The sequence below is a fragment of the Eulemur rufifrons genome, chromosome 8 (genome assembly GCF_041146395.1).
Source record: "Eulemur rufifrons isolate Redbay chromosome 8, OSU_ERuf_1, whole genome shotgun sequence".
In the NCBI taxonomy this organism is placed as follows: domain Eukaryota; kingdom Metazoa; phylum Chordata; class Mammalia; order Primates; family Lemuridae; genus Eulemur; species Eulemur rufifrons.
Window position 1 is genome coordinate 106,269,338 of NC_090990.1, and position 15,449 is coordinate 106,284,786.

The following is a 15,449-nucleotide window of genomic DNA, read 5'->3' on the forward strand; positions in this document are numbered from 1 at the left end:
AGATCACATACCTGACCCCTCCCTAACACAAAACTAATTGGGTAAGTGACCCCTTTGAAAAGTTATATGAGACCTGACTCACCTCAGAGACTAGAGCTGCCAGAAAGTCTCCTGTTTAGCTCAGTGCAGGTCCAGGCCACTTTGTTACTGCTTGTTTTAACTTCTGCTAAAGAAAATATGTCTCAGCATTATAAAAAAGGCAGAATGCAGAAAATCTACTTTTTTGTTTCAGTTTGGTCCCAAGGCTTAGGCTGTATTGGCACATTCCCATAGGTTTTCCCACTTGGCCTGGCCCTGCTTCCATCTTTTCTCTCTCAGAGAAGACAGCTCTGAAGGTAAGAATGGAACCAGGGACAATTTTCATGTCTTTCATCCTTGAAAGATTTTTACGTGCCTGCATTGTTCTTTAATTAAAAAAAAAATGCCTTTCCATTGGTCTTAGGAGACTACATTGGAGAACTTCAGGCTCTTGATAAACGATCCTTAAGACCTTCTTCTCTAGCCTAGCCCTCTACAATCTCACTATTATGGCCAACCCTGTGCACATGATTACACTAAACACTGTCCTAGATACAATTTCATTCAACTCATTTGATGCACTACAGGGTTCCCTTAACTTAAAGATTTATTAAGCCAAGAAGCAAGAAAGTGTTCCTGGTTTTCCCAACCATGAAAATATCACTCTTTGTACTAAGTATTAACGAAATCATTTTGTTGTTCTGCCTCTTCTTTTAAAAATATTTGATGATGAAGTGGGGTCACTGATTTCAATGTTAGACTGAAAAGTAGCCATTCAATCCACTTTTGGGGTTCAGAGATAAGATTTTTTTTCCAAGTATCTGTGGCTCTTCCATTTTACAGATACCAAGTCAAAAAATTCAACACTGAAGGAGGCCAAACTGTTGATGATTGAGAAACTCCTTGACTGCTAAGTCCCACCACACTGAAAGGGCACCCACAGACCAGTTTAGCTACCTCCTGTCTTTTCCATGCAAGGCTGGCAACACAGTTGTCTTTGGGCACGTAGAATTCTTGGATGCCAGGTATGAGGCAGTAAGGTGTGGGTTCATCGTTTTGCTGGGATGCAAATTATTGAAAGCTTTGGTGGTTAATTGCTGAGAGGAAATACTGCTTTAGCCATCCAAGGCCGTCTTCTACAGCAAAAGGTATTTGTGGAGAACCTTTTATGGTCCCAACTACTTTTTAAATGACGTGCCATTTAAAAAATCCAAGCCAGATCTTATTATAACCAAGTCTCAGGATTTACATAGTCTTCAGTTATAGTAGAATTTTATCTTTATCCAAAACCCATTAAATAAGTGGGCCACTTAGGAGGATTCAAAATCTTGGTTACATGGAGAATTTTGTTGTACTCATATTTTTTGTCAGAAGTATTGAAATGTAATTATGTGTTCGTATATTAAAATTTTTACTCCACACAGGTGTGTCAGTAGAGTGGGGCAGGAAAAGAGATCTCTTCAGTTTCCCTCAGGCCAGAGGCTTCTGTGAATTGGGTCTGGTTCCAATGCCAGTAGGTTTTGGTGCTGGTGACCTTCAGATCTTTCCAATCTGGAAATGTGCAAAGAGTGTCAGTTTCCCAAGTTCTGAGGTCATCTCTCAGCCAGATGTGAAACAGAAGCCCACCAGCTGGTATAGAACAGGGTGGTTAAGAAGAATTGGGCGATGACTCATTCAGCACTGTCCTTGAAGCCCTGTCTCGGTCTGTCCTCAAGACACTGTTCTGGAGGAGAGAGAAGGAAGGTAGCCCAAAGTACAGTTCACTCATCCTGTTACTTAGTTAAAGGGATAGTTTATTTTATGCAGAAGAGAGTTTGGCAGATTTTAAAAATGACTAAAGGCAAAAAAAATTTTTTTTAGCTTTTTTTTTTTTTTTTTTGCCTATCAGAATTTCAGGGTCAAAGTTGGAAGAATAAGAAAATAAGTCTTCAGGAGGGCTGACCCTTAAAGAACTGCAACATGTTTTGGGGCGTTGTAGGGAAAAGAAAGAAGAGCAACTGAGTTGAGGAGTGATATTAGGAAGATAAAGGCTTAAGTATTACAACTCAGAACTGAAAAATATCGTTTTTTTAAAAAACATGAAATCACACATAATGTGGTGGTGTTCTTGGGTCTCATTGTACAAAACTTAGCAGCATGTAAACCATCTTCCCTTTGCCTTTTCTTGTTCCTGTTCTCTACCCTTTCCTCTGTATTCCGGTTTAACTTCATTTGTCAGGTAGACTTTGCCAGAGTCTCGAGTCACACATTATCTAAAACACAGACAGGTTAGTTGTCTTGCTAGTATGGAGAACTTCCACCCATGATTATTAGCTTGCTCTAAGCCTAGAGTTGATTGGGATTTAACCACTGTGGGCAGCCCCCCTTAGCCTCAGTGGTATTTTAGGCATACTTTTAAACATGCTTATATGGTAGCGAATCCAAGAGAAGTTTCTGAGGATCCTGCAGACCCAGCCCCTCTCATTTTCCTTCAGTTATTTCTAGTCTTTTATAGATTTAATGGATCTGAGATAAACCTTTGAAATGTGTCAATACTCCATGTATGCTGCTAAAATGAAGTTAAATTTAGAAAGAAGTGGTACCTCCAGACTGGGTTTATATTAATCTGAGATATAAGTGAAGGAGACATACTAATGATAGAATTCCCTGCTTTTGACTGGGGAAATAGGGCTTTTAAATTTTTGACCTCAACTAAAAATGATATGCAATAGTCTATGTTTGTCTGTGTTTGAAATACATTCTATTCTCAGAGATTTGTACATCCTCACATTCTAGTAATTTGGGGCATGGGCTTAACCGCAGATATACAGTTCATTCCTGCATTATTCTGATTCATCCTTAAAGCCAAGTTCTTGCTGTCTTCTACCAGGGGCTGCTGGCTCCGGTTACCCATGGAATGGAGGACCTGGGAAGGGGTAGTGGTTAGGGTTTTTCAAAACTCTGTGGATCTAAGCATTTGTCTCTTCTCAAGTGCCAATCACAATTGGAGATTAAAGGACTGTGATTTCTGTAATGAACCCAACTTTTGGAGTAAAAAGCTAAATTTTTTTTGAATTATAAAAAGAAAAAAGGAAGAAAAGATAGATAAACTCAAGTCTTGTTTCTTGTAGACTCCAATTCTTAGCAAAGGAATCCCTCTAGGATTCTAATTTGGGCTTTGTCTTGATTTGCTTTTCTCAATTGTGCTTTGAAGTGAATAAGCTTCACTAAAAATTAATTTTTTTTATTAGTTCCAACACCAGTTGTTGTTCACTTGAATGAATTGTGTGTAGCACAGTACTTTTGCAGTAAGATTGGTGTGAAATACTAAACACTCTGGATTTTGTAGGTTTCAGGTTAAATGGTCAATTATAACTACATTAAGTAACATACTAGGTATTGATTATCTTAGTTCTTTCTATTTCCCTCTACAGAACATTTACCCTACCCAGTTTGTTGTTTTAGGACAGCCAAAGCTCACTGTCGTTTAGTCCTCTCTCTACACTGGGTCCCATATATGATACTTGTTTGAATTTTGGTTAATTGGAGGCTGTTGGTTGGTATTACACTGAAGCATTTTGAGTAAGTGCAACTCTGTATCTGTCAGAAAGCAGGGATAAGACTATAATTTGAAAGAATTAAATATGTGAGGGTCTTCTTTTAAATGGTGCTTTTTGTAACCTTTAATGCTGAGGTACAGAGCTGCTTTTCAGTGTTTCACAAAGGAGTGACATACAAGTATGAATTTTAAAGCTTTTCTCCAAATGTAATTTGTCACTGGACTCTGATATGCCTGAAAGTTACATGATGTAACACATACAAAAATGTGAGTTTTTCCATAAAACTCTTTAATAAAAGTATTATACAGCAATAATATTTGAGTTGTTTATTGATTACTGATTATATTATCAATATCTACCTGCCTTGGTAGTATCAGGACCTAAAGAATGTAAATTGCCAGACAGGCACATTTGAATAAAGTCATAGGTGTAGGAGAGGACAAAAGTGATGTCCCTCCATCTGTCACTTTTCCTGTTTCAGGCTATGCCAACATTAATTACAGGAATACAAACTCAGTCAATGATTTGATTTTTAGCATTTTCTCTGAACCTGCTGTACATTTAGTTATTATCCTGTGCTGAGTTAGCTGAGATCCTAGACCCAGTGATTTTCATCCCTGGCTGCACATTCATATCACCTGTGGAGATTCTATAAACATATTGATGCCTCGTCTACCACTACCCCAATTAAATGGAAATCTATGGTATGAGGTCCAGGCATCTGTACTTTTTCAGTTCCCCAGATGATTCCACTGTACATCTAGGATTGAGGACCTCTATCCTGGACCCTTCCTATCTCTCTTTGTCAGATTATATACTTATATGTGAAAACAGATTTATATGCTTCATTCTGACAGCAAATCACTTACCTTCGATGGCCTTCTTCAGGGCCATAATTGTAATACAATAATTTTTGTTTTCCATCCCTTTATTTCACAGCTTTATTTCATCCCATTATTTACATAGCTGGCCTCTGGACTTTCTTTTCCTAAAACAACCAAGCTCTCCTATATTTGCTGCTCTAAAGATTCAACTGAGTTGAACTTTCTTAAGGGAGAAAAGAGAATGACAGCATGGAAGTGACCAGAGTGTGAGAAGAATCGGGGAGTTAGTGAGGGGGTGGAAATGTAAGACAGAAGGATGTGTAAGGAAGACCTGTGGTAGTTGAAATAAATCAGAACAGTTAACGTTAAACCTCAATAGCACAGTCAAAGACTGCCTACAGACTAGAGGTGGACAGTGGTGGATATGGTATGGACTCAGCCTCTGGAAGAATGGTCTCCTAAACATCAGTACCCTGGTCACTGAGACGACAAAATGGCACCAGCATTTCTCCTGGGCCCAAACTTGCATTGGCATGTGCTTTCTAAAGCATTTCTTACTGACCCACCCAATTGGTTTGGGGTCTTTTGTTATATCCCTTCCAACCCTCCCTTCTCCCCTGTATCAACAGTTATGTATGACACAGGTGGTTCAGGAACACCGTAAGTGGCTTCCTCTCCCTACCCCTCTGTCCTCTGTTCATCCAGCATCACATGCAGGCCTGGAGCACTACCTTCCTTTCCCTAACTCATCCCCTGGCTCCAGCACTTAAATTGGCTGAAGATGAACAGCTCCATGTTCTACCAGTTCGCATTCTTCAGGCACTCAGTTGTGTTCTGAAGGAGACTCCTGTCTTGAGAGTTTTCCCTTTTCGTTGACTTCCTCGGTAGGAGGGCAAGTTCTTTGTCAGAGGTTAGAAGGTTTAAGGTCCACATGCTGTGTGATATTTTAAAACCAAAGTAGGTTTTCACAGACTTCTCAACTACTCCTGAGCTAATTTCCCCTCACTGCATTTTCCAAGGCTCTCTTGCTAGTGACAGCTTACGATGAGAACATGAGGTAAGGATATTGAGCACCTGAAACAGTCGTGGAGATTACTGCAGACCTGTATACTTCTGACTCTAGACCAAATGATACTCAAAACCATGATCTACAGCTCTAACCTCTTGTTTTTCAGGATCTTTGTTATAGATTATGATAGTTCTGGGTCACAGTTACAAGATGGGTGTTGGGATTGGGTAGTGGAATGGGTGTTGGACTCAGAAAATATTAATATTTCTGGGGGTCAGGACACAGGCTGAGAATATTTTGAATGTTTGGAAACATTTGTACCAACCTGAAGATGGTGTTTCTTTTTCTCCCCAATTAGCAGAGCTGTATTCTATATGTTATCTAGGAGAGTGATATAGGGTTAGAATATCTTGGGATGAAGTAAAGGAATTTGACAGTCCAGAATTCTACCAGATCAAGAGCCAGTCTGAGCTCAGAGAGCATTGTGAGGAATAGCATCTTAGTTTTAGATACAGCAGAGAATTTTGGCAGTAAGCAGGACTAGATGAACTAAAGTTCAGGAGAAAAGGTAGAATTGTCCAAGATGAACTGAGATTACTAGCTGTTTTATCTCCTTGGGCCACTTGCTGATCCTGGGCATGGGCTGAGAATTGACCTTTGCCCAGACAGAGTATCTGGTGGGGTAAAGTGAAACCAACAAAGCTCTTAGTGGAGTGTGTTGTGTTGGAGGGATGAATTGGAAAGTTGAGGGCCTTCAGATGTGCAGTGAGTTTTCCCCAAAGGACACTTGCTGAGGTCTGGACTGCATGGGACACTTAACAGCTGCCACAAAAGCTTATAAAAAGCACAGTGAAATCTCCCAAAGACTTATGGTGCTGAGGTGATAAACGCTAACTAGAGCAAGGGGACTTGACTGAAACACATGATCCCAAAACATTTGCCAAGTATTGGAGCGATGTGGGGTAGTATAACTAAAAGGCTATGCTAAGAATTCTTGAAGGGCCAAATGGTTTCCAAGTAACTGCATACCAGAACAAAACTCAAGAATACCTCTAGGAATAGAAAAATATCCAATACTCAACAAGGTAAACAGTCATAATGTTTGACATCCAATCAAAAATTACCAGGAGATTTCTACTTCTGGCCATGACAGAGTAACAGGGACTAGATTTACCTTCCCACTTAAAACAACTAACAATCCAGAAAAAAATATATGAAAACAATGGTTTTCAGACATTGTCTTATTCTGTTTTGTGCTGCTATAACAGAATACCCAATATTGGGTAATTTGTAAAGAACAGATTTCTTTCAGTTCTGGAGGCTGGGAAGTCCAAGATTGAGGGCCAGCATCTGGCGAGGACATTTGTGCCACATCATCCTTTGATGGAAGGCAGAAGGGCAAAAGAGGGGAAGAGAGAGAAAAGGGGGCCAGACTTATCTTTTTATAAGGAACCTACTTCCATGATAACAAAACTCCATTTACAAGCGCAGAGCCCTCATGGCCTAATTACTTCTAAAAGTCCCACCTCTTAATACTGTTACATTGGGGATTAAGTTTCCAACACATGTTTTTGGGGGATACATTCAAGCCAGAGTAGACATTAAATACCAAGCCATGAAGGACAATGATCCCTGAAACATGGGAAACCGATGAGGTGAGCCCTTTCATTGCCCAGCTTACCACCCTGAGAGTGCTTCTTAGTTATAACTGGAAAACTTGAGTCTCCAGCCTGGTAAACTGTTGGCTGAGTTGAGAACATGAAGTACAGAATTCAGAAGGGTTTTTCTTCAGTAGTGGGGAACAATTAGCTCAAGATGAAAAGCTGTGGTAGATAGAATAATGGCCTTCCAAAGATGTCTATGTACTAATTCCCAGAATCTATGATCATGTTAGGTTATGTGCCAAAGAGGAACTAAGATTATAGATGGAATTAAGTTTGCTAATCAGCTACCCTTGAGATGGAGAGATTATCCTGGATTAGTTAGTTGGGCCCAATAGAATAAGTGGAAGAGGGAGATCAGAGTCATAGGACATGAAAAGAGCTTGGCCTGCTATTGCTGGTTTTGAAGATGAAAAAGGACCATGAATCAAAGAATGTGGGTACCCTCTAGGAGGTAGAAAAGGCAAGGAAATGGATTCTGTCCTAGAGCCAACAAAAAGAAACACAGATGACTTTATTTTAGCCCAGGAAAATCTATTTTGGACTTGTGAACTACAGAAATCTATGATAATAAATTTGTATTGTTTTAAGTCACTAAGCCTGTTGTAATTTGTCACAGCAGCAATTAGAAATTAATACAACACTGCTATGATCTGATCTTAAATGCAAGAACCATAGGATCAAATTGTTTCCAAGTAACTTAAGTATATCCTAGAACAAAGCTCAAGAATATTTATAAGAAGCAAAAATACTCAGCACCAAGTGACAAAATTCACCATATCTAACATCCATAAAAAAAAATGAGGCATTCAAAGAAATGGGAAAATCAAAACATAATGAGAAAAAAATCAATTGAAGTTGACTCAGAACTGACACAGAGGATAGAAATGGAAGACAGTGTACATTGAAACAATTATTGTAATTTTAATCTATATGTTCAAAAAGCTGGAGGAAAGAGTGAACATGCTAAGTAGACATGTGATATGTATCTATAGATATACCTATATATAAGTATCTATGTCTCTATAGACATATAGATATCTATCTATCTATATCCTGAATTGAACTTTAGAGATTAAAACTACAAATTGTGACAGGAGAAATACACTGGATTGGATAACATTAGATTAGACATTGCAAAAGAAAGATTAAACTTGAAGACAATAAGAATAGAAACTTCATAAAATGGTGAAAAAAACTTTTAAAAATGAATAGCGTATCAGTGAATTGAAGAAAAACTTCAAGTGGTATAATAATTGGTATTATGGTTTGAATGTGTGTCCCCTCCAAAATTCATGTTGAAACTTAATCCCCATTGTGGTGGGATTAAGAGGTGGGGCCTCTTAAGAAGAGATTACGTCATGAGGGCTCCTCCCTTGTGAATGACATTAAGGAATTTATTAAAAAGGCATCACACAGAGTTGGACCCTTTCTGCCCTTCCACTTTCTTCCATGTGAAGACACAGAAAGAAGGCTCCATCTTGGAAGCAGAAAGCAGTCCTTACCACACACCAGTGCTTTGATCTTGGGCTTACCAGCCTCCAGAACTATAAGAAATAAATCCCTATTATTACTTATAAATTACCTAGTTTGTGGTGTTTGGTTACCGCACAAATGGACTAAGACAATTAGAGTACCCAAAAGAGGCAGTAGAGGGAGAGAGAACAAATATTTGAAGAAATAGTGGCCAAAATTTCCCCAAATTGGATGGAACCTATAAAGCCACAGATCTAAGTAGCTCAATTGGCCCAAGCACAAGAAATGGGGGGGACCCCAAACTAAGGCAAAACATAATCAAATCTCTCAAAACCTATTATAAAAAGAAAATTGTAAAAGCAACCACAGGAAAAATGACCAGTATGTACAAAGAAACAAAGAAAATAATGATAGCAGATTTGTCATCAGAACAACTGTAAGCTGGAACACAGTGCAGCAACATCTTTTAAATACTGAAAGAAAAAAAAGCTGCAACCTAGAATTATTTACACAGTGAAAATATGTTTCATAAAATTAAGATGAAATAAGGGCTTCTTGAATTAAAAAACTGAATGAGTGACTTCTATAATTCCTCTGGGAAGATGGACTAGACATACTTTTCCCTATTCCTCTAAGTACAACTAAAACCCTGGACATTATATATACAATAAACATAGGGAAACTTTGAAAGATGGAGTAAAAAAGGCAAGCTGACTAGAAACCTCAGAATCTAAAAAAATGACACAGTGTGAGTTCCCTGATCTCTTTAGCTCATGGTCCAGGAAAGCCGCAGCCTAGCAAGACATAGAGGTCATCTAGGACTATTCTTCCCAGCCTGGGGGAGGGGTGGTATGAGTGGAGACTAGTGCACAGTCAGAACTCTCACTGTTGCCTAGCAGTAACAAGAAGCATCACCTCCGATGGATGTCAGTGAGACCAAGGGGGGAACCTGGGCTTCTACCCCACCACCTCCTGGCAGTCGTGAAGCAACACCCTCACTTCCCTGGCTGAGAAGTGTCAGAGGAAGAGTGTTTTGGAGGAAACTAGTTAAAATATGTTTAAATAAGATCTCATTAGTCTCAGAGTCTCATATGCCCTGAATTTCCAGGTTTCAATAAAAAAAAATCACTTGTCATACCAAGACCAGAGAGAGCTCAATTTCAATGAGAAAAGACAACTAACACACGACAACAATAAATTGACATAGATGTTAGAATTATCTGATAAGGATTTTAAAACAATTATAAACATGCCTCAATGAACAATTACTAACATGCTCAAAACAAATGAAAAAAACAAGTCTTATCAAAGAAATAGAAAATCTTAGCAAATAAATAAAAGATATAAATAAGAACCAGAAGGTAATTTTAGAATTGAAAATGCAATAAGCAAAATAAAATCTCAATGGATTGGCTCAAAAACAGAATGGAGGAAACAGAAGAAAGAATTGGTGAACTGGAATATAGAACCACTGAAATCACCCAATATGAACAACAGAGAAAAAATGACTAAAAGGAAATGAACAGAGCTTCAGAGAACTGATCTGATCTTATAGCAAAAGATCTAATATTCCTGTCATTAGAGTCATGGAAGAAGAGAAGAGGGCGGGGCTTAAAAAGTTCTCAAAGAAATAATGGCTGAAAATTACCAAATTTGGCAAGACACAGAAACCTACAGATTCAAGAAGGTGAGTAAATCCTTCTTGAATAGGATAAATACAAAGAAATGCCTAGACACATCATAGTCAAACTTCTGAAAACTAAAGAAAAAAATCTTGAAGGCAGTGAGAGATGGCACTTTACCTAATGGGGAAATATAATTTGAATGACAATGGATTTCTCATCAGAAACTATGAAGGACAGAAGGAAGTGGCACGACAATTTTCAAGTGCTAAAAGAAAGGAACTATCGACCAAGAATTATATGTCTGGTGAAAATATCACTGCATTCCACAAATTTTGATACATTTTCATTTTCATTTGGTTCAAAATATTTTCAAATTTTCCTTCTGATTTCTTCTTTGATCCATGGGTTATTTAGAAGTGTTATATTTAGTTTCCAAATATTTGAGGATTTTTGATGTATCTTCTATAATGGATTTTTAATTTAATTCCATTGTGGTCATAAAACATATTTTGTATGACTTGAATGCTTTTAGATTTATTGAGACTTGTTTTATGGCCCAAAATATGGTCTAATTTGGTAAATGTTCCATGTCCACTTGAAAAGAATATGTGTTCTACTCTTTTGCCTTGTGTATTCTATAAATGTCAATTAGAAATATTGGTTGATAGTTTTGTTCAAGTCTTCTGTTTCCCTACTAATAATCTGTCTACTTGTTCTACCAGTTATTGAGAGAGTGGCTGAAATCTCTATGATTGCAGATTTGTCTAAATCTTAAAGTTGTATCAGTTCTGCTTTGTATATTATGAAGCTTTGTTATTCAGTGTCAAAACATTTACGATGTTACAGGCTCTTAATAAATTGACCCCATTATCAGGTTCAAATGACTCTTTAAACCTGGTCTGAAATCTACTTTGTCAGATATTAATTTAGCCACTCTAGCTTTTTTGGATTAGTGTTAGCATAATATATCTTTTTCCATCCTTACACTTTTAATCTATTTGTGTCTTTCTATTTAAAGTGGGCATCTATAGGTTTAGTGCAATCATAATAAAAAAAAATACCACTACAGATTTTTGGAGAAATTGATAAACTGACTCTAAAACTTATATAAAAATTCAAAGAACCAAAAATAGCTGAATCAACTTTGAAAAAGAAAAACAAAGTTAGAGGAATAACACTACAGAATTTAAAAACTTACTATAAAACTATAGCAATCAAGACCATGTGGTATCAGTCTAAAGGTAGACAAATAGATCAATGAAACAAAGTAGAGAGTTCAGAAATAGTCATACATCTATAGTCAGTTGATTTTTAACAAAGGTTCCAGGGTAATTCAGTGAAAAAAGATAATCTACTCAACAAATGGCACTGGAGCAACTGGACAGCCATATGGGAAAAACAAAAGCAAACAAAATCCAGTTCTCTCCTCATGACATATGTAAAAATTTACCTGAGATTTTCATAGACCTAATTGTGCTAAAACTATAAAATTTTTAGAAGGAAACATAGGAGAAAATCTTAGTGACCTTGGGTTTGGTAATCCTGGATTCTGTAACAGAAATAATCTTATTTTTCCTCCCATACTTACTAACTGCTATTCTTCTATAAGGTACACCGTTCCTTCTCTCATCTTTTCTTTGAGGATACTACATGGATTATATCATGTGTATATAACATGCATATGATATGAATTCCTTTCTTATTTTATAGGTTTTAATACATTACATTATTCTTTTTTTTTGATGCTCCAATGGTCTGTTTGACTAGGGAGACCTCCTCACATTGGTTTCTGTGATCTTTTGACATGTTCTTATTAGTCTTTAGGCATAACAAGACGTTCCAGGCTCATCTTGTACTTTTACTTCATCAACCCTAAAATCAGTCATTTTTACAAGAAATCCTATTTTCTTTTAGTGGGAAATGGTATTCAGAAACCAAGCTGTGGGCACTAGATATGCTCATTGTTTCTGGGGTACCATTGCTTCAAGACTCTATCAATGGGTATCATGAGTTAATATAGATATCTCCAATTCCAATCCAACACCATAAGGTTCTTCCTTAACTTTTTCCATTTCATATTTTTGTCTTCCTTCTCCCAAGTTGATAACCTTGATTCCTAACAAATCAATGTATTTACTATTTTGTTCCATCCTATAATATATACAAAACAGCTTCAGAATTATTATACCAAATCCACTACAATCAATAAAGCTACTAAGTAAGGTTATTTTATTTTGGTAATTATTATTATTAATTTTATTTTGGTAATTATTATACAAAATCCACTACAATCAATACCTACTAAGATATCCTCAGTCTATACCCCATTGTGAGTGTAGAGACAAGCACTGTCTTCAAAATTTACTTGAATTATATTCTATGTGGTTATAATATCATTTGATATTAATATATAGTTAAGTTCATTTGCTCTGTCTTTTCAGTTTTAAGGTTAGACTTTTCATTCTTTTTTGGAATATATAAGACATTTACATGGTTTCAAAAATAAAAAGTATATTGATATCTACTTAGAAAAGTCTCTTCCATTTCTGTATCTTAGAATCCATTCCCATGCACTCCTAGATAAAAACATTTTCATTATTTTCCAGCCTATCTTTCCTGTAAAACCAGAATATCTATGTCCCCTTCCTTCTTAACACACTCCTTTGTACCTTGCTTTTTTTCACATTAAAAAAAATCCTGGAAATAACTCTGCATCTGTTCATAGAGATATTCCTCATACTTATGGCTGCAAAGTACTCCATTGTGTGTATGTATGACCAGGGCATTCTTAAATCTGGGAAATGGGTTTCAATTATTATGAAATCATTATCCCATGTGATCAATCCTTCATTTCACAAGCCTCAGCAAGAGGAAGGTAGTTTTGAGAGCCATTTAGAAGAGGGTGAGGATAGATTTCAGAGGAACTCACCTGCAGGAGGAGCTGCTCCGCCCCGTGGCCAGGGATCTTCCTCTGCCCCAGGTGGCTGTGTCAAGCTCCAGCTTTACTCCCTGGGATCTTCTCAGACTCTGACTCCCTCCGAGTTCTCTCCCCAAAGACATGTCCTTTCCTGTCCCTGATCAAATTGCTGCCACACTGGCATCTGAATCATCTTTCATTTTTTGTCTTATTTTATTCCTATTTTTTTAAATACAAGGAACACATAGATCTCATCTCTTTGTAAGTTACTCACAGGATAAAGGAATACATAGAAAAAACTTAAATTCCTCTCCTCCACACTAACTTCCCTAGAGGCAACCACTGCTAACCTTATATAAACCACAGCTCTGGCTCATTTGTAATTCTCCACTGAATCTGACTAGTATAACTCAGCCTAAGGGCCAAAATCTTCCCTCCACTCCCCACTCCCACACAGTCTAACACCCCACTCTCTCCTCGTGAGCATCGCCCAGCCTTCTTTCCTCAGCATCAGCTGCCCCAGGCACCGTGCGTCCTACCGAAGTAGCCACGAGGGCGCTATGCGGGCAATCATCGCCTTTTCTCAATCAGGGCAGTAAAGAACCTTGCTAGATGGTTCAGTTTTCCCGGCCTTGCCAGGACAGCAGTGAGCCGCGTGGAATCCGAGGTTCTTTATTTTGGGGTCGTCCCAACTACAGGATCGTCCTGTGCCGGCCTAAGCCCCGCGCTGCCCAGGCCTTGGTGACTGGCTGCGGCGCTCAGCCACTCCGCTGGGGCCATCTCGATCTGTCTCTCCAACAAAGCCCCCCAAAGGGCCCTGACCAGAGAAGCAGCTGTGCTCCTCGGGTTGGTGAACAACGTTCCCTCACCTTTTCACATTGCGGCAGCCCTTCCCAATGTTCTGACAGCCCGTGCTGCGCAGAGAGCGAGGGGCAGGGAGAGGTAGGAGGAGGAATAGGAGGAGCAGAGAAAAGGGAGGAGCAGGAGAAGGAGAAATCCCAGTAAATCTAAACTCCGGTTGTAGTTGGAATTTTACATCAGGCCAGGAAACTGTAGCAACCCAGGTAAGGCAGGTGGATTTGGTGGAGGCCCCAAAAGCTCTTCCCTGTCCCTAATCCCAATAGGGAATTGATCTCATTCTCCGAGATACAGACCTACAGAGACAGGCAGAGAGAACGGGAGTCAAGGGCGACTCCTCCCGTTGCAGGTTAGTGGTGTTTGGGTCCTGTCTGACAAGAAAAGGTACTGGGAAAGGAAATCTCCGGAACGATGGAGCCGAGAAGGGATTTGTACACCTTCAGCGAGTCAGAACGCCCCAATTCTCGCGGTTCCATGGTGTAATGGTGAGCACTCTGGACTCTGAATCCAGCGATCCGAGTTCAAATCTCGGTGGAACCTGGCTTTTCTTTTTCTCTTGCTCCTTAAATGGAATATGATTTCCCCTTCCTCGAAAGGTTTCGGTCCAGGGAAGGAAGCCCCGGAGGCCGCGGGCTGCCCCAGGTCCCCGCGTCTCCCCGGGCTCTCCTGCCCCCTCTTAGGGAGTCGGCGTCCCAGAAACCGGGTTCTTACGTTGGCGGGTCCACACGGGAATTGACACCACATCGAGTTGGGGGGACCCAGCCTGGGCGTCCCCATCCTCTGCGAGCCCGCCTGGCCCGGTGCAAACCGAGGCCCCGGCTCCGCCGCCAAGGGGCCCAGCGACACAGCAGGTCCCCACCCTCTGCTCGGCGGGACCCTCCGGCCTGGGGCGGGGGGAGGGTTTCCTCCACTCACAGGGCTGCCGCCCCGAATCCTAGACCCCAAGAGTTTTTTCACCCCAGGAATCCGGTAATTGGACCGATTGTCCTATTTCTGCACGGCTAGAAAATAACTTAAATATGAAATTGCGTTTCCTTGCTGAATCGTGGGGTGGCGAGACTAAATTTCCGGGCCGTGGGTTTAAGCAGGTTGGGTGCATTTCATTTTATCACCGTATTCTTTCCTGCAGCCGGCAGAATCTTGAGCGATTGAGTCTCCGTGGCGGCCAGCAGGGGCCGCAGTTGTCCTAGTCTTGGCGTCTCAGGCTGGAGGACTCTCCTTCAAGCCCTAAACGCTGTCAAAAAAGAGAGATCCGGGGCGGGGATTGCAGCGTCTCAGGGTGGGCGAGCTGAGCGGCTCCGAGGGGCGAGGTCCGGACCGCGGGGCTCCTACTTTGTCCCACCCGGATCTGCTCCAAGAAGACACCATCGGAGAAGAAGATCTTGAAAACTTTGTTTCTGTTCTCTTCTAGTCATAGAAAAATTTAGATAAGAATTTGAAAGATCTTCCTACCTAGTTGAAATGTGCTCCGCCAGGTGCTCAGGAGCGTTTTTCTTTAATTTTTCAATTTTGGAACTTTCTG

General features: G+C 39.7%; 1 non-coding gene across 1 annotated transcript; it reads left to right on the forward strand.

Annotated features, from left to right (window-relative positions):
• Nucleotides 1-14,395: 14,395 nt before the first annotated feature.
• TRNAQ-CUG (transfer RNA glutamine (anticodon CUG)) lies at nt 14,396-14,467 on the forward strand. Its single transcript has one exon. It is a non-coding gene; the product is annotated as a tRNA-Gln (tRNA).
• The last annotated feature ends 982 nt before the right edge of the window (nt 14,468-15,449 follow it).